The sequence below is a fragment of the Odontomachus brunneus genome, unplaced genomic scaffold (genome assembly GCF_010583005.1).
Source record: "Odontomachus brunneus isolate Ranch 3 - 2012 unplaced genomic scaffold, Obru_v1 Obru_scaffold_113, whole genome shotgun sequence".
Lineage (NCBI taxonomy): Eukaryota > Metazoa > Arthropoda > Insecta > Hymenoptera > Formicidae > Odontomachus > Odontomachus brunneus.
Window position 1 is genome coordinate 67,523 of NW_022639563.1, and position 22,419 is coordinate 89,941.

The 22,419-nt window shown below is 40.5% G+C and overlaps 2 protein-coding genes across 8 annotated transcripts in view; one reads left to right on the forward strand and one right to left on the reverse strand.

Moving 5' to 3' along the window:
* LOC116849379 (two pore potassium channel protein sup-9) overlaps window positions 1-22,419 on the reverse strand; it is a 66,396-nt gene that overhangs the window by 42,217 nt on the left and 1,760 nt on the right. The gene's annotated exons all lie outside the window — the stretch shown is intronic.
* Window positions 1-22,419, forward strand: part of LOC116849372 — an 85,596-nt gene that overhangs the window by 11,257 nt on the left and 51,920 nt on the right. The window lies entirely within an intron of this gene.

Consider the following 22,419-nt stretch of genomic DNA (forward strand, 5'->3'; position numbering starts at 1 on the left):
GAGAGAGAGAGAGAGAGAGAGAGAGAGAGAGAGAGAGAGAGAGAGAGAGAGAGATCAGTGATGATATTACTACAAAAAATCTTAAAGAGGAAGAGAGTTTGTTAATCTTCGTAAATTTTGTGAAATATATGCAACGCGTAACTGTTTATTTCTGTTTATTTTCGATTTCGCGAGAACGAATTCCGGCTGACAAAGTAACGGTACTGTCAGGACGCGCGAGGGACGTAGATGTTGGATGCGGCTCGGATGTGTTTCGGACAGTTCAACACGCATGTTTTGCCGCGAGACAGTAATTTCTCGCGCGACAGATTTCGAAAATCTGTGGACTGCAAAAATAGTATCGGCGAACGCACATGACGAGACATGTGGTATCGACGACTCGCGTCCGGAGGGCATTCGACGCGACAAACGGGAACAAACGCGCTCTCCAGTCGACTGGCTGCTAATTATAATCCCCCAGTTCATTCCGACGGCACAGACTCACGAGAAGATCGTGCTGCGTTACGCGAGATATCAATGGGAATCGGTTTAACGCGTTTGATAAAACGGAACAAAGAGCGGTAATCCTATAACGCGTAATCCTGGCGAATTCTGTGAAAATAGGAAGAGAAAGAGGAGGAGGAGGAGGAGGAGGAGGAGGAGAGAGAGAGAGAGAGAACATTTGCAGTAAATACAAGCGACTGAATACAGCCATACGCAAATATGCGCGTTACGTAACAAATCATTGAGCTTATCGCTCAAACGTGATCGCGTCATGCGATAACAGCGATACTTAAATCGCATGAGTACTTGTATCCACCCAAGCCCACCGAAAACGATTAATCGATCGCTCTGCTATGAGGGGCGAGCACTTCACTTAAAAAAGAGAGCGAAAAGGAAAATGAAAGTAAAAAGAAGAAAAAAGCGAAACTGTTTAAAAGCATGTTTTACCGTAAATCATTTTTCTCGCGCGCCACCTTGGTGGATATTAATGCTTTTAATTCTCTTACGTTTTATGTTTTACTCACGCCTCTCTCGCAACGTTATCCATCGTATTGATTACTGCGCAAGAGTTCTTTGCCGACGATTTTAATAAAGCCGACGACGAGAGAAAGCTACATACTCGTGTTTATCAATAACAACAAATAATAACGGCGTGCGTGAATAGATGGCAAATATAAGGAAATACACGAGATGTTTCCAGCTAAAACTTTCAATCGAATTGCGCCCGCATACACTTCACAGATGGAAATATGAAGGAAAAGAGAAACGTTCCGGTAACCAAAACGAGAAATTAAAAGGTGCCGAGTCTCACGTCAATCTGCAAGTTTCGGTACTTGCGCAACTCGCTATCCTGCAGGCCGTCGTTTTCCGCGTTACGACGCCTATTCACAAAGGAACTGCGGAACTTTGTAACTTAATTGCACGATCGGCGGCGAAGAGCTGCCTCTTCGCGCGAACTCGCCGACTCGATCGTTTAAGTCGAAACGAAATTCTCGCGACAGAGACACACACACCACGAATTGGTTTAAATAAAATTTAAAAAACAAGCGTGAGTCACGTGAGGTCAATTCTCGAGTCGAGCTTTTAAACGCGCGAGACGTAATGTCTGTTATTTTATTTGGAGCAAAGATACACAGCTCGTGCTCTCGCCAGAGGCGCGTCGAAAAATCCGTAGAGGAGAAAACGAAGAGAGCTTTGCGCAAGAGGAGGAAAAATTCTCAAGATAAATAACTTTATTTATACGTATTACGGACGATCGCTTGTAACCGTTATACATTGAATTATTCGCTTATCTGTCATGATCTGCCACGTGATTTTTCTCGATTTTTACACCAAGCGCAATAAGTCTTCCGATTTTTGCTCTCTTGTGTGCGATTTTTCTTCTCCTTTTCTCTCTTTCTTTTTCTCTTTCTCCCTTTACTCCTCTTTCTCCTTAGGATATTTTTGATTGAGTGCTCATTTAGCACGTTGCGAATACGTCAATTAAAACATTCCGCCTCTCGCAGCGATGACGATCAATCTCACTATCGCTAATTAGCATTGGCAGCATTACCCGTTACGCGATCCGCCGTTGAACAAGGAAGCTTATTACCGATCTTACGTCACGCAAAGATGATAAGAAGTACGTGTACGCGGTAACGCGAAATCGCGACGTGACGCCCTGCAACAGAGGCGGCGACGAGGAAAACGTCGATTATGTAACGCAGTAGCGAATAGACGCAGTGCAGGTGTTTTCCCCGACGCACTCATCTTCTCTCCTTGCATTCTTCCCGACATCTTCCATCTGATCTCACGCCATGGTTCGCGAACAAGAAGCCGAATGAGCGAATTAAGCTAAGTAAGAGTAAGCGCGTATTTTTAGGATTGTGTATGTATGTATGTGTGTGAGAAACTGAGGAGGAGCTGCCGGTACTCGGCCTTTCTCGCCGGTGGAGCTTGAAATCCTTAACGTATCACGATCCTTTCTCAACTCGATGCATCTTGCATTTGCTTTTCGTTTTTTTTTTCTTTTCATGAAACTTCGAATTTAATGCGCGGGGAGAATATCTTTTTTTTTATTTAGAAAGATACTTATCTAATTTGAACCTAATTTGACTTAGTCTGCTAATGTTTACATCTCCTGCGCGCGCATTTGGTAAATTCTATTTAATAAATTCGTGCCTGTGCCGTACAAATAATATTTGGGAATACTTGATGAAATTACGCAAGTGCGCGAAACGAAGCTGTAGCATATCGGAGCTCGTTGTTAATAAGAGTACCGTAGCTATCGATTCTATTCGATATGATTCCCCTAACCAAGGTCAATTTCGTTACGCTAATAAATATCAGAACTACGGCGCTGTTTAACCTTGCATTACGTGCCATTTGTCTGGCTTTCCTTGGCGCTATCGAAGCTCCCATGCTGCTTGAATATTGCACTAACAATCAGATGTTCCCATTATGGCACTCGAGTAATGAGATTTCCGACTGATCTGAGTATCTCGAACAATGTGCGAACGAGATCGCGTATTTCATCTATGATCCCGGATTCCAGTAAAGTTTTGTTATGGCCAGTCGAATGTCTGTCTTTAGAAATATGGTATAAACTTTTCATTTGTTACACGAGACATGACTGCGATGGAAACGCGGAATAGCTGTGTATTTTTTTCAGTGAAAAATATAAATATAAATTTTAAAATTATAATTGTTTAAATAAATTAAAATTCGCGCACTCGTGGAATTTCATGGAGTATTTCTAAATGTTATTTGTACAGCACGAATTTATCAAATGGATATTATATTATTTTGCTAAATTATTTTTTTTCTTTTAATGAAATCTTATTTCCGAGAAAATCGCGATTCTGAAGACAGGCAATTAAAGTATTCTTGAGCTATTTTAACTTTGGGACATCTCCATTGATTCTCTGTCATACGTCATCTCTACAGCGACTTCTCGGATTTAGAAAATAATAAGTAATAAAAGGCACTGTAATTATTATTTTAATAACAGACAAATGGTATGATCTCGTATGACGCTTTCAGAAGATTGGTCATGCGAATGGCCGTGTTTACCAATCGACGCGGCACTATACATAGCCATAATGTTAAGCCAACAAGCTAATCCGCTACGAAATTCGATTAAACTCAGGCATCTTTATCAAAGACACTAACACGCACTATGCACAATTTTCCGATAATATAAGCATACGAACTTCGATGTTTCGAAAGGTTTGTTGACACAATTACATCATGATAATTCGTGGCTGTTAGGCAAGATCAATATACCACAAGCGCAGATATCAATTTATTGCGATAATAAAATTGTCGATAAACCACCAGGAACCAGTCATTTTTTCTCTTTCTTATATTATATTGTATATTATATGTATATACGTCATGTGATGTATATGTAACTCAAGTTTCAAATTTTGATCTTACATTAATCATGTAAATATCTGCAAATTTAAGACAATATAGTCTATATAATGTCCTCCAAATTGAACGAAATTTTTAATGTGGAATTAGAATTTCGAATTAGAAATTTTATAAGATATTTCTTGAAAGGAAATAGATTGTAGATCTGTTAAGTCGTAGTTTTACGATATAAAAGTGTGTGTGCAGCATTATATAAAAAAAAAATACGAATAAATCCAAGTGCTTTTCGTCCTTTTTCTCTTTTATTTTTTCAATCAGCGAGTAATAGAGTCAGTAAGATAACGAGTTCAGATATCAAATACATGTATACGCGCAATAGTATTACGACTAGTGCGGATAGTTACTGTATCATTGCGGCGCACTAGTTGTGATATGTTTAAACAGATTAACCCACCGCGATATCTTAATTGAACATCTCACGAGGCACGATGGCGCGTATTTTCCCTTAGAGCTTCCTATTACCGTAATGGTACATTTTCGTTTCACTGTTCTCGCTCGGCAATAGAAAGTTACCGGTCAAACGTGACACGAATACGGACATATGTAAAATCTAAATAATATTTAGAAAAAAAAATATCTCGTAAATAATTCCGTAAGCAATCGGATATAATGTTTTGAGAAATTTAATACGGGGAACGTGCACGATGAAACGGTTGAAATAATCACACGGAGTATAGCTGAGTGTAGCTACATGAATAATGAACGAATCACATCGCTCTTCCTTCGTAAAAAAAAAAATCGTTGAACTTTTACGGCCAATGCGATCATATTTTTTAAGCTTTCAACGTTGTTAAATCGCTTTTGGAAATACGCGATGGGGCTAGGAATATCCCGACCGATAATTTCCGCGAACTCGTTCCAGCATCATCTACTGTTCTCTCGTTGAAAACCGTTTCAGTCGCCGACAGAGAACTGAGAAAATTTTCCGTCGTGTGGTCCTCCTCTCTCGGAATAAACCAGGTCAGATCCAAAATTTAAATTACTCCAGAGACCTAATCTCACATATGAGTAGCGTTGAAATTCGCGTGCATAAAACCGTACAAACCGCAAAGAGAAATAGGAGAGGAGAAAACGAGAAAAACAGAGGGAGAGAGAGAGAGAAAGAGGCGGTGACCCCTTCTCAGGAATATTGCACGGAGTTTACGTTGTTATAGTGCGGTTTAAGGGCACTAAACCACTGGCCTGATCCCAAGCCGACACGTTTGCGTGGCACAATGGGGCTAATTTATGCGGCGAGAATTTCTTGCGGTGGCAGAAGTGCCTCGCACTGTGGTACAACGGGGTTGAAGCGCGACCGCGGCTCGCCGTTCCGCTTTTCCGCGTCCGTTGCCGGCGATTCTTATTTACCGTTTAATTATTACTCGTCGCTTGCGATGCTTGCTCAACACCGCGTGACAAATGAAATTGACGGCTGTGATGCATAATTTTTTTTTCCTCGTTGCTAAACAACGCGTACGTGGGCGCGGAATCTCCGCGACACTCCGCCAAGGATCTGACAAGGCGCTGCGACATTTCTTATCGATATTTTTTTCAGCAGAAGTAAATCAGATTAAAATGAACGGCGAAACGTGCGCTTTTCGCAAGGGGGAAACGGAAAAGCCGTGAGGAAATTTCTTCGGTGAACTCCGCGGCTGCTATACATAAGAAGATCAAATAATAATATCGCGAAATTTCCCGCGTAGGAAAACACGAGCAGACATCGCCACCATCTTCAACTTTCAAAGGCGAACCTTTTGATGTTACGGTGTCATGTTAAAAAAATCAAGAAATTGCCAGCTGATGCCAAATTGGTGGTTTTTAAAGTGAAATGAAATTATGTCGTGTTTACCATGCAAACCGAATCCAATCAAGTTGCTAAAGTACAAACTGTACAAGCTTCAAATGTATATCGAGTTAGACGTCGCCAATGTCGCCGAAACAAAAAAGCTTGCAAGCTGCGTGCGCGTTCACAGAGCTTTGAAGAGTGCAACTTGAAGAGCACGGTAATTGGTAATAGCACGTTTCGCGCACGACTTCTACGAGATCGACGGCATCATCGCGGATCATCGCAGGACGAAGTAAGCAACGTAGACGCCGTCGAATGAGTTAACTTCGGCGCACACCCACTGTCGTAAAATGTTCGAGATAAGCCACGTACGTTGTTTGACTAACCATGCAATTACCGTTTCTACCGTGACGTCGAGATAAAGCTCATTAACCTACCTACGTTTTTACATCCCGATCGCTATACGTGCGCGTCTAATACGTGACGTGTGTGAACGATTTGCGCGCAAGTGTACTTTGTGAATCCGCGTTTAAGGCTCCTGGACACTAACCGCGGCCATGTTGGATCGCATGATGTCAGAAGCGAGAAATGACACGCTGAACGTTCTTGCATGCCATTTCAAAATAAAAAGATATTTGTATGAAAGAATACTTCAGTTAGCTTGAGCATACTTAATTAATAATCAATAAATAGCGGTAAAGTTAACGTGGCGAAATCATCGAGGGAAGATAGGTTAAAGAGGAAGGTTGCTTGTCACGTTAATTTTATGGCTATTTATTGACTGCTCAAGGGAAAAAGGATAGTTTTAGAGCATTTTGCAAATATGCTGAAGTGATCTAAGAAGAATTGTTCTTTCGTACAAATATCTTTTTATCTGCAAACAACGCGCGCAAGAATTTTGAACGTACGTTTTTTCGCTTCTGACGTCATCCATCAGGAGCCTTAACGGTCGCGCGACAGTGTGCAGACCTTAATGAACGAAATGCGCGACGAGCGTGATTTTTCGTGTCCACGGCGAAGCCGAATCACGAGAGATACGTGTACACGCAGCGTTCTTCGTCTCTCGCGATAATAAACGGCGAGAACCGCGGCTCTTTTCGAAAAGAGCGCAGTGCTCTCTAAAAAAGCTTCGCGCACGGCGAGATCTCTTCGCAGATTGTTGCCTGGATTGAGAGCGAAAAAATGCGGGAAACACCGTATTCATTTATCTCGCTCGCGCAAGACAGAGCTATGCGACAACTACGCGAGACACGTGAGTACAACGGGTACACCTGAGTGCTTACGGTTTGAAAATGGAAGCGGTAGATACGCGTTTCATTTCAAGTTTTGTTCTCCCGGCTGTACGCGCGCTCTAATTCGAAATGGATGCCTGGCGAAACTTTCAGAAACGACGGTAGGAATGGAAATAATCACATCCGAGCGATAAATTTAAAGTCTGACGCGTACAAACGACACTCGGGCCGACGCCGACGCTCGTTTTCGTCCCTCGAACGGGCTCTTAAAGGCTCGTCGCTCGAGGTTGTTCGCAAGCAGTGTCGCGGAAAATGACGTAACGCGATACGTCGTGCTTTATTATTAAATATCTAATCTGAATAAACGAGATATCGCCGCACAAAATGTCACGATCTCTCGATGGTGAAAATAGATCGTCGTAATTGTGTACCTTTATCCGCGAAGTGTATCAAGTTCAAGCACTATCGACCATCCACAGTTAGATATTCTCTCACGACGCCTTGTACACGCGCGTTTATCATTCATTTATTTATCATTCGTGGAAAAATAACACGTTTCGTCGTTCCGCGATACGGCGGAATTCTCTTATAGTCGCAACAGCCGTACATATATCATTATATATTCTGAATAAACCAACGACTTCCGATCGTTCGCGATCGTATGCCTTACGTGGCTAACGTGCAATACATGCCGCTGCATCGAAACCAAATCGATCCATCGCATTTTCATTCATACGAGCAAACGCGCGGGAGCGCCGCTCTATCGCATGATTAAATTCGTTGTTGCTGAAAGCTCAATCGAGGGGAACCGACTTCAACCGTTTTCTTTTTTTTTTTTCACCGCGCCCTATTATTTATACTTTAATTCGTCCTCCAAGCATGCTAGTCGATTGCTTCTGTTAGTTATTGACTTACTCATACATTATCATTGATATATTTGATGAAACGCACGGAGAAAACTGCAATGGTTGCTATATCCACATATTCTATGGTTAGACAGAACATTTATGCGATCTCAAATAAATATGACACTAAAAGTTGTTGTTGTTATGCATTAAAAATCCTGACTGTAACACTGTGTTACATAACTTATCAGGACTCGATAACATCGCCTTACTCAAACCAGATAGCTGATTGAAACTGATTTGATCAGAGTAATAAGATAAAGAATGCGGCCAAACGCCCATAGATATTTCGCCTCTTTTCCAAAAACTTTGAATGTTCCAATTAACCGATTTGAAATTTAGGCTCAAGAAATTGCAATCTCAATAGTATGGTTGTTTGTTGAGATTGCAATCTTTTGAGCAATTTATCTCCCAAATGACTATGAGAACAATGAAATTTTATATTTTCAATATCTACTTGTTCTAAGCTTCAAATCGACGTATCATTCATTGGAATATTCAAAGTTTCAAAGTTCTATGGAAAAGGGGTGAAACTCGGCTGCTCTCTTTTACGACGGAATTACGTCGGAACGTATTTCAAGTTTTGAAGAATCGAAAATCTTCTCCGAGCCTTGAAGTAAATACACGTCCGATGTAATAGTGTTAACTGTACACCGAATGGAAACAATCGATCGGAATGATGGTTTTCCAAATCAACGATCAGAGATTGGCGATGCGAGAGGGACAATCACTGCGCAATTATAGGATGAAAAAGCTCTCACATGAATTCGGCAACCGGACGAAAATGCGTTTTTTTTTTTCCTATGGAAAAACCATCTTTTCGCCTGTGGTCGGAAACTAGGTCGCCTCGTACAGTCGAAATCTGACACGAGCCATTAACGAAATCGAATCACCAACTTAACAAGTTCTCACATGACGTGTCTTGGGTCGAGCTATTGTTATTTCCTTCGGTGTCAATTTTTTTTTACTAATACTTTCCGTAGGCGTTTCGTGTCCAATGTCGCTTTACATCGTCGCTGATATTCACCGGCTCTCGATATTCGAATAACACTCGCTATGTGAATGCACGTAATGCGTATCTCGTAACTGCATTTTTTACGATAGCAAGTCTTGAAGGTGTTCGCGAGCTTTAAAAAGTTCGTACTTCTTGCATTAAAAAATAATGCATCAGTGCAGAATACAGGAAGGATACCCGTGCGGTGTAAATATCGCGCAAATTTAAAAAGTTTCTCCACTCTGACACCTTATATTTCACGAGTAGGATATCGTGCGCGCGTTTATGTCCGCGTGCGAGGCTAATACGCTAGGACATCTGGAAATAATTGCCCGTGGAGGAAGCGTTTTTTTGCGGAGAGACAATTAACGTTTAATTTGGAAAGAGCGGCCAAGTGCGACATGAAAGATCGCGTAATTGCCACCGCCACGCCACCGCGCGCAACCGCTGTCTCCTTTAATTACGATCTCGCGCGAAGCGACCAGTGTTTTGCTATCGAAACTTGCATCTCGACAAAATTATTCGCACCGCCGCCGTGGTCGTGCTGGCAGCTTCAGCTCTTTCGAGCGGAACTCCGACATAAAGTCGAAGATTGTCGGTTGCTCGAATGTCCGCGTCTCGCTCGTAGACAATTGTATGCGCCGTACAGTTCGTGCTGCGGCCGCCCCCATGGACGAATCGATGAGAACCTATTAACGAAACGGTATCGAAAACAGCCGTGACCTCAAAATCAGGCGACACCTGCTGCGCGTTCTTTATCGTTTGCGACCTTTATAATTTAGAGCTACAGAGCCAACGCCGTGCGCGAACTCATCGGCTACTCTTGCGCCGACACAAATCAAATCGCCGCAATTAAAACTAATTTATAACTCGCTATGTGAAAATGAAAATGAAAAAGAGAATTCGCAGCATTCTCATGCGAACGATAGCTTTGAGTTGACATCGGTCTACAAAAAAAATATCGATCGTTTCCTGGTGAAAGCTTTCCCGAAAGCGCAGGGAATATCATTACTTGCGCTTTTAGTATCATTTATGTAGCTCAGAGAATGAGAGGGATTCATTTTGACATGAAAAACGATCTTTGACACAGAATCGTATAAAATTTACTAGCGGTAAGGAAGAGATTCACAGATTTGACTTTCATTCTCGTATTATAATCGATTCAAGTCTATTTTCTATCTCAATTTCATACAACCGTGAGTTAATAACAATTGATTCGCAAATTACGAAATTTGCAAAGGTCGAAACACTCTCGTTGAAGATTTTTGGTTTTCCCAGTGCTCCAGATTGTCACGATTGAGCGACATTGCTGACGCGTTTTCGCGATAATCCGTTATGACAGGAGCTGCAGTGACAATGTATGAGACATCCAATGTCATAAATGCAACAAAAGATTCAGGAGAAACGTAAATATCTTTACTACATTCTTATCTATCAGATAAGATTGTAATAAAGGATCAATATTAATATCGTGTACCGTCACTTTTATATATCTAACACATAATCGATAATATATATTCCTAACCAATCACGGCAGTGTTTCAATTCAGTGACAATCAAGAGCATTGTAATTTTATCTGGAAAAATGCGTATAAACCATTTAGTAACCGAGTTTACGATACGAATGTATCGTATTAATATCGTTTATTAATACGAGTGTACGATACGAATGTATCAATCTGTTTGATCTGCTTGATTTCAGTAGTACATCTGAGAGGTACTAAGCGAACTCATTTTGATATAGCAAGATGGTGGCCAAAGTGATATTTCTACTATTTTCTTATTAAAAATAATTACCCAAGATTGTAAACGATACAAGACTGTTTCTTAAAAGTGTAGTAGTTTCTTTTTAATTAATAAAACGTTGAATAAAAAATCTCCATTTGTACCCCCAAAGACTCGCGATTAGCGGAAGGAATAAAGTCAAGCAGATCTATATTAATTGTGACAATCGCAGCGATCTAGATCGCTGTTGTCGAGTTGACCGAGACTTTTAACCAGCACGCTGTTGTATCTCGACCGAGCGCTGTATCTCGCATCTCTAGAACAGAGATGTAACGCGGCAAGTGTATCGCGACGGTGTGTAACGAGTCTCAAGCTGAGGGTGCAACATGCGGCACGGTGGGTAGAGATAACTATGGGTGTCGTGAGAATACACCAAGGAGCAGAGCTAGGTGAGAGCAGATCGGGAAGGCAAGTAGGTAAGAAGAAAGAAAGGATAGAAGCAGGTAGGGGGTGGTAGGAGACGGAAGGGGAGCGATGCAAGGACGATGCCCACTGACCTGAATAACATGACCTGTATTTGTTGCTGCCGTAGGTTGCAGGATACCCCGGCGCATCAGCCCGCGGAAGGTTGTCGACCTGTGTGGGCGTCGCGCTTGCGTTCATGCGCTCTATGGATGCCGTCGAGCTAATTGAAATTCGAGCGACGGCGGAGCGTACCGGCCGCATATTAAATTCGTTGGAGATATGCGTTGTCATCGTTTGAGCTTCGCCATCATCGACTAACCGTGATCCACGAAATTCGCGCGATGTATGCACGCCAAACGTGACTACGTCGGCTTCACAGCCTACATGTATTTGTACAGGATGGTACGCGGATTCGCGATGTATTACATTATGCGCCGCGGTTCTCGCATCAGTGCAGCACGTGGCTTCTGTAAATATTTACGCAGCCGCGTATTTAAATATTTTGCTTTGTGCGTTACGCTCCATATGGCGGCCGAGAGAGAGAGAGAGAGAGAGAAAGAGCGCTGTTCATTACGACGAGCTTCGCGACAGTTTCCCGATCAATTCGTCCTTGCACCTGCGATTTGCAGCGCATGTGTGCATGCGCGACGGAGACGCGAGTCTAAAGTTCGGGATTACGAGTTTGAGAGCGAGAAAATTGAATGCGAAATTTGTCGCGACTGCCGTTCGTCCGCGATTTAACCGACATCGCAGACGACGACGAAGAGCTGCTGCGCATCTCCTCCGTGAACAGATACTCTCCTTACGAGGTAACTGCATTTTCCTAAGTCGCGACGAAGTTTCAACCGCTCTCACCTCTACCTTCCTCTCTTTCTTTCTAGGAACGACGCGTAATTGCCGGATCGTTGCTGCTCGAACGAGGTGTTATAATGAGCGCTGTCGTACGGATAATGGGCTTAAAAATACGTGCTCAACTTCTGCACCAGCTATCAACGATAACAAAGTCCAACTAGAGCGTCGCCAAATATCGAAGATAACTTTTTCGTTTCGCGCTCCCTCTTGTTCAGCACGCGCACGCCGGCTGCGGCCGAGATTCGCGCTCGTTCGACGACGAAGAACGACGCTCAGCGAACTAACAACGGGGAAAGTAGCGGGTAACAGGGCGTGCGGGAGAGATTCGCGATTTTCATCGCGGTCGTGTTTTCACTGCGTACCTGCGAGCTCGCGGGAGAAATAGACCTGTTCTCGCTGAAAAAGCCTGCTCTGGAAAGCACTCGATTCTCTCCTCGTGTGTCGAACATATTAAATGAAAATATTAAGTATCAAACGAAAATATGAAATATTACACACACGAGAAACGTTCTGCGCGATTTTTTCTTATGAGATTTTCTGTACTGGACACGAAGTAACCTTTTGTATCGAATTTTGAGCGCGATCGCGCTTATTAGTCAGAAACACTGCCAACAAAGTGTCGGATGAACTAGATCAGTGGTCACGCTCGTTCGCACAAGTATCATGTCAATTGAATAAATTGCGTATTAGCGCAGCGATAAATCGTGACGATGCAGTCGCTCATCCATTTGCAATCATCGAGTCAATTAATATCTTGTTACCGTAATTACATGATTCGCCCGACCGACTTAATCCGTTCGTTTGGCCAAGAGAAATCTTGTTGATACAATCGCGTTTCTGTACTGCGTATCTGCACTAAATCTATCCGTTTCTCCTTCTTATTTTTCATTGTCTCTTGTGCAATTAGTTGAACGATAATTCTTCGCGTCGGGGACTTATCTCTCGTGTCCAAGTAAAGTCACGTAAGCGAGTGAAAAATAAAACAGGAAAGACTGCGTCTCTTTGTCGTCCATTGTTTTTTTTCATAGTTTTATTTATTATACTGTTGTAAGAGAGATTGTTGATTTTGCATTATGCTAATATGCCGTTCTCTTCTCTTTGAGAGTATTCATTAACAAGTTTAACTTTTAAAAAATGGATAAAAAGCGCAGCCTTCTAAAAATAGCGCAACTAGTAAAAAATAAAAACTGTTTTTTAATTAATTTTAAACGCCTATAAGGCTTGGATCTTTTTCGTTTTATATAGAAAGACAATATGGACTACTCATTAGTAACAAAAACTCGAAAATTATAATTTTATGAGTTGGACCGCATAACTATAGCCAATTATTATCCTTTTGTTGGATCGTAATTACAATCCCTCATCGGTGTTTATAGCGGATTTTTGTAGTCACGTTTATTTGCCGCTTCAGTCGCCAATACATTTTTTTAGTCGAACGACGTACGTGTCAATGTAATACCAGCTTGCTCCTCTTTAGGATAAAATATGTATCTGCCGACTATATCGAGTCGAGAGGATATTTCCTCTTATCGCTTACGCGCCATGCGTACGACTTTAAGATGGGCAGGGTCGTCTACAGACAGTGAGAATCGTTCTTTCATCTGAGCTCTCATCCGCGGTTTGATTTACGATGGTCCAGCCGTCAAGGGGAAACGACCTTTCTTTCGAGGGGATGGAGAAGCAGGCGAAGGTCGCGGATAAGAGGGTCATCGGCCCCGATATCGCCTTTGTTTCGCTCTTCCTCCTCGGGGAGATGTCCCGCCACTGTCAAGTTCTTCGGCTACTCGCGATCCCTCCCGTCGATAGGCAAATCCGTGTGGGTCGACGATCCCATTTCATTTTCTTTCATCCCTCCGTAGCTACGGCTTACGTACGGTACATCACGGTGCCGATTATACGTCGTCACAACGAGCACGGCACATTCATTTCGTTTGCGAAAGCGACGAGTCTTTGTTACGCGAACGAAAAGGGACATAATAGAGTGCAGTTTACGTTGGAACTTCTCCAGTTGCGAACTCTCGCCGCGAGCGAGCTAACGAATTTTGCCTACGTTCCCGTCTCGTTTCGGGCCGCTGATATTCCGCGTTAATTGACGAGGATAAATTCGTCGGCATCGAGGAACTTAGCAATATAAGCCCATATAAATTGCGCTTGAAGTCCCCAAGAATCCGAAACCGGCTGAAGTGAACGCCGCGTGACGTACATACGTTTGACCAAATTAGATCCTTAGAATTAACTTCGATTGCGAAGCAACAGCGGTCGTTGTACTGAATTTCAGGTAAAAAAGAAGATACAGCAATAATAATAAAGCAATCAAAAATATGGAAAGAATTTTATAGTAAAAATTACCGTAACTTTGTAAGTGAGGAATAGATCGCTTCTGCTGTATTTTTAACTACTCTTTTAATTCACATGCGCTATTTATATTCTAGAAACTAAAATATGTTATTAAACAAATTTACTACCTTTCTAGCGAGATTTATCTTATTTTTCTTTGTAGGACAGACTTTACTGACGGTTTATTCTTACACTACATTAAAGGAAAAAATATCTAAGAAATAAAAACTATTTATTCGGTGAGTACTAATAACATATTTGCTTACGTAAAATATTTTTCAAATAAATATGAAGTGTTTTTAATTTTTAATTATAATATAAGTTGCTTCAATATATAAAATATTTCTCAAATAAGAAAATATACATTTTCTTAAAACCTTAGTTTTTCACGAAAGCAATTGTTTGTTCTATTTAAATAAATATGTTATTAGTACCCACCAAAAATAAATATTTTTTATTTTTTAGATATTTCTTCTCTTAGTGTACTAAAAACATAATAAAATTTAAAAAAACTTCTATAATGTTAAAAAGAAACTATAATGACTATGTGCGATTAATTATATAAATATTATAAGATTATTTTATATATGCTTCGTTCAATTGTAATTGTGCCAGCTTCTGTCGTATCTATCGTATGGCGAAATGTGCTTGTACATGCGCAGTAATTGACGAAATTTCGCGGGTTTTTGCGACGCGCAAAACGTATGGCACAACTATTAGATAACAGTGACGTGATCAAGCTGATCAGAGGCTTCCTGAAATTGTCTGACGTCAAACGAATTTCAGACATGCTTCTCTCTTCTAACTTCAGAAGTATCGCTTCTTAATTAATTTCCAGCGCCGTTGAAAATCCGCAAATCCCTTTTCGTATAACTCGACGATCGAGGGTTTAACGCTCACGCGAAAGTTAATTAGTACCAGAAAGAACTTAAAAGCAATTTATTAGCTATAAGAAACGCGATGTCGCTCGAGCCGCTTCAAGAAGATTTAAGAAGTTTCCACGGGTTCGACGACCTTGGCTTATATCGTTTCTCGTGAGGCCCCTGCCGAGAAGCGAGATGAAAAGTTTTCGCGGACAAGAAACCCGCGCGAAACGTCAGTTTGCCGGCGAGTTCATTATCGGTATCTGAAAGTGAATTTGAGCGTAAATGGGAAACGATCTTAACACCTCGGTGATAAAGAGTCCGCGATCATTCCGCGGACCATTTCCTCCGTCTTTACGAGCGTTAAACGGAAACTGCATTTCATTGTACCGAGATGCAACTTTATCTCGGCGAAACGCCGACTGCACGTCACTGCGAATCCTCCGGTGAGCGACGTAGCGGGAAGCCCATCGGGCTTTATTGGGTCATAAATCGGCGGGTGAGTTATCGAACCTAACAATGAACGTGTACGTTCCGTTTCGACCGTGTCGCGATAATAATCGCGAGAACATGCGAGGACGACGCAGAACACTCGCCATTACCCACGACGTATCATCGATAACTTGACTAATTACGTTCGCGTGACGGAGGATAGGCGACGAATGGTCTGAAACAAGATACTCCCCGAACTCCATTCTGTCCTCTTTCATTATTAATATCCGATTTGTGTCCACAAATGTTGTCCGCGATAACGTAAGCATCGTGTGAGCTCGACTGAAACACTACAAAAACGTAGTTCACTTAAACTACAAAAATGTAGCGCGATGCGACGAACACACGTTGCCAAGTACTGCGTCAATTTTTCGATGTCTACGTCGAATTTCAAGAGAATTCCACTTTCCGTCCTTGCCTGTCACGTGGAAACGAAGCATCGAGGATGACAATCGAAGCGAGAACGATTCACGCTCTTCCAACGCAGAATCGCTGAGAGAGAGAGAGAGAGGGGGGAGGGAGAGAGAAAGAGAGAGAGGTTATTTGCGGTTCCGCATTCGGGTCAATTAAACAAATATCGACGTGCGCGTATGCGCGTTCGGCGGCGTCACACCGGGCTAAATCTAACTCTTCCGGAACAAAGCTGCTCTCTTCTAAAGTACAATCAGTTGTATTCTTCATTGAAATGCTATACTTATAACTGGTGATTCAGTTAGAAGTATATTACCGCAATAACACAGTAAAATCTCAAATGTAAAATGTAAAAGTAAAATGAAAGAATTAATTAATATAATAGTATGTAATTATTTAGCAATTATAATCAAAGTCATTGAACGCAAATCGCACGGAAGCTATTAATTTAATCGCCACGACCGCGGAAAGTTGGATCTAGTATAGCGTATAACGAATTTATGTACTACAGTGTATTTTGCAGCGAAACTTCCACTGGTCAAAATCAGTGAGACGTAAGATGGGACAATAAAATGGGAGTGTTTCCATTGAATGTCAGTAAATATTCACTGATTATCACAGTGTGTATATGCAGTGAAATGTTTCTTTTACTGATTCGATCAGAAGCATTTTCACTGATTCATTTTAAGAGAGTGCATTTCCTGTGCGAGCCATGTGTGTCAGGGCTAAAGCATGCGTACAACAACCGCCTTCTGCCACGCAGTGACGCACGTAATTGCGTATGCGGTCCATGCACTCTTAATCCATGAATCCTACTTTCGGGATCAGCAATCCGGATCGAGGGTAGGATAAAGGGTTGATTAATGGCTGTGCCGTAATAAATATAATACTTGTTTGCACTGCTGCGTGCATAACGCGTGTCGGCGCGCTCGAGTGTTACAAAAATAGCGCCAAGTATCGAAAAATTTACACATCGGAAATTCTCTCTCGCTGGAAAAATAGAAGAATGTATTTAATGGACGGTTATTTCATCCAACGAGTACACACGCCGATGTGGAGGGGTTGGTTAGGTATCGACTATATCAAGCTGAACGGAACGGTGCAAAAGAAACATAAGATCAACTTCATTTTAACTTTCAGGAAATTGAAACAGTTCGTTAAACATAGGGAACTAGTTAGGATTCGGGGCCGAGTGATTAATCAACCGTTCTTCAGTTGCACGGTATGCAATATAAATTAACGGTTTGTTATCGTTTGTTTGGGGAAGAAGGCAAGCTCGTTGTACTACTCGCAATGCATAGAGCATTTATATTTTATTAAAGGTCAAATACTGATCAGTTCTTATTCGCTAGATTCATTACACGTCCCGTTCAATGATAACGACGCATTTCTTGGTAGTACGCAACGTTAATGTGATCGAGTCGGTCTATCTATTGAGTAATCTATTGAGATTGGTCGAATAGCGTCTTTTTTACCGGAGAAAGAGCATCACCAGCGTGCACTTAAAGTCTCTGAATAATTCAATAGAGCGTATTCACACGAATCGGAACACTTCTGTGGTCGACCGATTCTCGCTTGAAATCCTTTGTGAGCGAATGCGATTTTTAAGAGATCAGCTCCTTATTTATAATACGAATGACGCAAAAATCGTTGATTACGCGGTACCTTTGTTTCAAGTGTTTCTTTCGTTCTTTCGCGAATGCGGGAAACGTAATTCTGTTTAGAACTGTTAATATTTCTCTTGCTCCTACGAATACCTAATCCTTACCGCGGTGTAAGACGATCATTTCGCACAAAAAAACAATTCCATTATTATAACTGAATTTTCTATTTCTTTTCTATTTTCTATTTTCTTATTATCTGGAGACCAGATGGAAACTCGATTGTAGAAACAGAAAGACTTCTATAGGAAATTTCTACTCAACCAATTGGTCTCAATTATCTCAATTGAATTTTAATGCAACTGAATATTCAAACGAATATTTTTGGTTACGATAAAAGAAATATTACTTCTTGTCAGCGAGTTTTTCGTCTGGTATGTCTGGCATTCAGTTGTGCGAATTGGAAATTTCTTTTCTCCGTACATATGTGCTGCGCATATGAAATATTCTTATTTCTGTGGAACAGTATAACGGAAAATGTATAATTACAGTCAGAAAGGGTAGAAAGTTTAATTGGCAGTTGAAGTTTAATTAGCGTCCATTTCGGCCGCGGACGAGGAATTCCCTTGCTCCATTGCAATCTATCGCTACGAATATCAAACGTAAATTACGGGAGCAGTCCGCGGCAAATCGTTGTTTCAAATTGCTCAGTGCAAAATTAGATATTTGAGATTCCTTATATTATACAGAACGCTTTCTCCCTTCTTATATATAACGCATTTATATAACTTTACTGCATTTTACGCGGAACAGTTCACATGAATGCATCGAGCAGCAATCTCGACGAGAGAGAGACGAGAATTTCTTGCATTCCGACAAGATCTGCGGTACTCGAGGACGATATGAGCAGGGAATAACCCGAATCTGCGCCCGAATATCAAACGACTCTCAATCGCCCGGCGATGTAATCCGGTGAACACACGTACATTCGCAACGAGATTAGCCCGAAATTCGTTTGCTTCTCGTTACGAGCACTGACGCTGCGCTCGAACGCTGGAACGTCTGTATAGAATTGATATTACAACTTATACCCTTCTTCTTTGAAGTGTGTTCGAGACAGGCGGCCTTGCAGCTCGAACAGCACTTGCTCAGCGACCGGTATAAATTTCAGCAATAAACAGAACCTATCTCAAGCAGTGTCATTGTTAGCTGTCTCTCTCGAGCGCATTACGCGGGTATTGCTTTACCCCTGAACTACATTTCATCGACGTTTACGCAAAGAGTGCGCTTATAGATTATCGTCGTATGAGCGACATCAAAGTCGTCGCGAGCACATGAGAGCCGCGAATTCCCGAATTCGCGTTCAAGAATATTATTCTCGAGTCTTACTATCTTGGGTCCATATTAATAGTCCTTACTTGGAATTTTCCCATATGAAATATTCATATATAAATTTAAAGTTAGATTTGAATTCTTTTTATTTATACCATATAATATTATAGTTATGATCGCGATTTAGCTGAGAAATTTACATCTGACTCTAAATTCCAGTCTGGGTATTTCACCTGAAGTTTTAAGTAACAACTATTAAATAGGGGTCTTAAGCTTGTATTAATAGTTATTACTTGAAACTCGTCTCAAGCGGAATACTCGAAATTAAATCCTGATTTGAATAAGAGTGTTTCATTTGAACCGTAATGACAGATATAAATATCATATAATTCAATTAGGGAAAATTTATATCTAGCTTCGAATAAAAGTCTAAATATTTTACTGAGACAAGTTACAGGTCACAACTATTAATATGGTCCTTTAAAATCAATCCTGACGCCGCGCTGAGAAATTCGATAAACATCAACCTTTCGAAACTGCGACGTCTATATATTTAGAATTAAATAGAATTGATAAAATTTCTTAAATTTTGGATTTTCCGTCGAATACTAGATTTTACTTCAAAATGTCCTTTTTGAGGACAATTTTACTGAAGATCCATAACATATGTAACGTGAATTATAAATCTTCAGTAAAATTGTCCTCAAAAAGAACGTTTTGGAATGCAATCCTAATTCCTAACTTCTGAAGAATCATAAGGTCTTAAATTCTGAAGTCGATACACCAAACGAATGGTGAGACAAGATTCGCCTTAAAGTGACGTCCTCGATACTAACCCTGGATTGCCTTTACGGCGCATCGCGTACGGCTATCGACCGCTTTACTTTTTCAATTTCGCGAAACGGTGCATCGCGAACCATGACCATGGACTACATTTCACCTTAAGAGTTAATCGCAAGGTCCCGCGCGCCATGGCTTATTTGCTCGTCTCATTATCGCAATTGTGACAATGCGAAAATTTATTTGCGACGGCGACAACGTGAGGATTCTCCCGATCTGAAAATAAACGCCAGTGAAATATCCTTCGCCACACGGTCAAGGTCACGGACGCGAAATAAATTTCCGACACCGCGTCAGCGTTGGGCTAATTTATCATTGAGAATGCGTCTGTTTTTAACGGCAAAACTTTTCTCCGGATTGAAACAGATATAACAGGATAGCAAGATTGTTTATCGCGAGACAGACACCGCAAATCTTTTCAACTGTTGAGAGAATAAATAGATCTATGTGAAAAACCTATGCTTTCAATCTCAGCGTATATTATAAGAATAACTTTCTCCAGAGCAACGAACTTATTAACATCTCTTGATCTCGGATCCCTGAATTCTGTGATTTTTTCACGAACTAAAACGAGAAATCAGGACGAACGCGCGCTCTTCGTGTCATTTTAGTAATTCTTCGTGTGCAATGTGTTTCCAAGAGCTCAGAATCAATATGTCGCGGCGAACGTTCCCGAATAATCCATTCATCGTCGGCAAGTATAATTTCGCAATTCGTCGTATGCTTACTGTGCGAAACGCGTGGCACGGTTCAGTCGCGCCTATTTTCGTATTGTTCCAAAGCAGCGACAGATTGTTTCAGCTGACCGGTGCAAATTCAACAAACCCCACCTTTTAACGAATGAAATATAACTGCTGGATCGTGGACAGTGACGTCGAACATATCGAGATTAATAATCTTGACTCGTCTTTGTGGAGCGATTGTAATTACCGTTTCACTCTTGCAGATTGCGAAACTCCCGATGTATCCGATATCATACAATGTATGAGTATATTTTCTTTTAGCTTTTTACACATAGCTAACAAAGGGACTTGATTTATATTTCTTAACCACATTCATTCAATCCTATCTTAGAGCTACTAATATCCTTACAGTTACATTGCCTCGATATTATATAATGTGTTATAAATGCGAAGAAACTGAGGCTTTCTGTACATGTCCATAAATAAAGAAAAAGCGAGAAAAATATTTATATAATAATTTATCACGTACGAGCGTGCACGCGGACGCTTGGTGCTGTCTTAAGATATAAACCGTAAACGTCATCACTTCATGTGAAAGGTATAATTTATCGACGATCAGATACAGTGGGAAAGTAAAAAATGAAAGAGAAAGACGAAAAAAGAACGACGGGAGAAGTGATTTGGGACCGCGCCAAATAGTCCATTTGCTAAATCCAAAAAGGATGTGTCTGGTGCAGTTAATATCTTATGACACGTTCATGTGTGAACCATACGTAAACCATTAATCTTGCGAAATATCGGAAGGAAAATTTCGCGATGTCGAGCGCGAAATGACCTAAAAGTGGAGTTCGATGAATTTTAAAGATACCCCGAGTCGAAATTTTAATTCTGCATTATAATCCCGCAAGTTCGTCGAACTAGAAAGATTAATGAAGAATCTCGAGATATAATATTATGCATATTATTATCCTATTTGGATGATATAAATTGACATGATACAACGCTGTTGAAACAGCTTGAAAAGGAGCATTTATTCAAAAATTATTTAATATTCAATTATCTCAAAATATAATATCTTTATTTCATCCTTATTACAAATAATAATAATATCAAGCAAACTGGCCAGTTAGAGCCGAATATCATCTTTATTCTTCATTTCAGTCTTTAACCTTCATTTCTTAATCTTAATTTATCCTTATTCTTAATTTGAGGTAGCAATGTATTGGTTATATAACTTACTTAGTCATAAATATATTATATGAGATAATCAAATATTTAATAATTTAATAATTTATTATTACTTAAATTTGGATTGCGTCGAAGAATAAGACTAAATAGAAATAAAAAGAAAACGTTAACTGATGCAAACAAGAATATGATCCAAAAAGCATTTAATCTAGATATAAAAGTTAACATATAAAAGTCAATACTTGCAAGGTTTATATTAAATTCTAAAGCCGATATCCATAGTTGTGAATTATTTAGGAATTTTAATTGAGAATACAATTAATTACAGATTTGTACTATCTAAATTTCTTTTTCACTCCAGACGATAGTGAAAATACTGCCACTCGAAATCACAAGGGTCAAGAGTTTCATTCAAGAGTGGATTTTGATCTGATATAAGCGGATGTTTCGATCGATTGGAGTGAATATATTTCCCTGGCGGTGGAATGTATCAGCTTCACTTTTCAGTTTAGATTGAAAATATTCATTCAACGATTTAAAGTGGAGAATTCACTCGAGGAGTGAAAAATCACTCAAATTCAAGTGATTCGGCTGTCGCTCTATTTTTTGAATGAAATTTCACTCCAAGAAATTTATAGAGTTTCATTGATCATTATTCGGCTGCTTTAGATTAATATTTCTTGCACAAAATAAATACAAGTATAGATTGATGGGTAATATAAAAGATTTATGAAGTTATAATTATTTGTCAAATTATTGAGAATGTTAGTCTAAATTTCGACTCGGGGGAGATATCTCCTCATTTTTAGTAAGTTCGTAAAATATCCGTTAAACTTC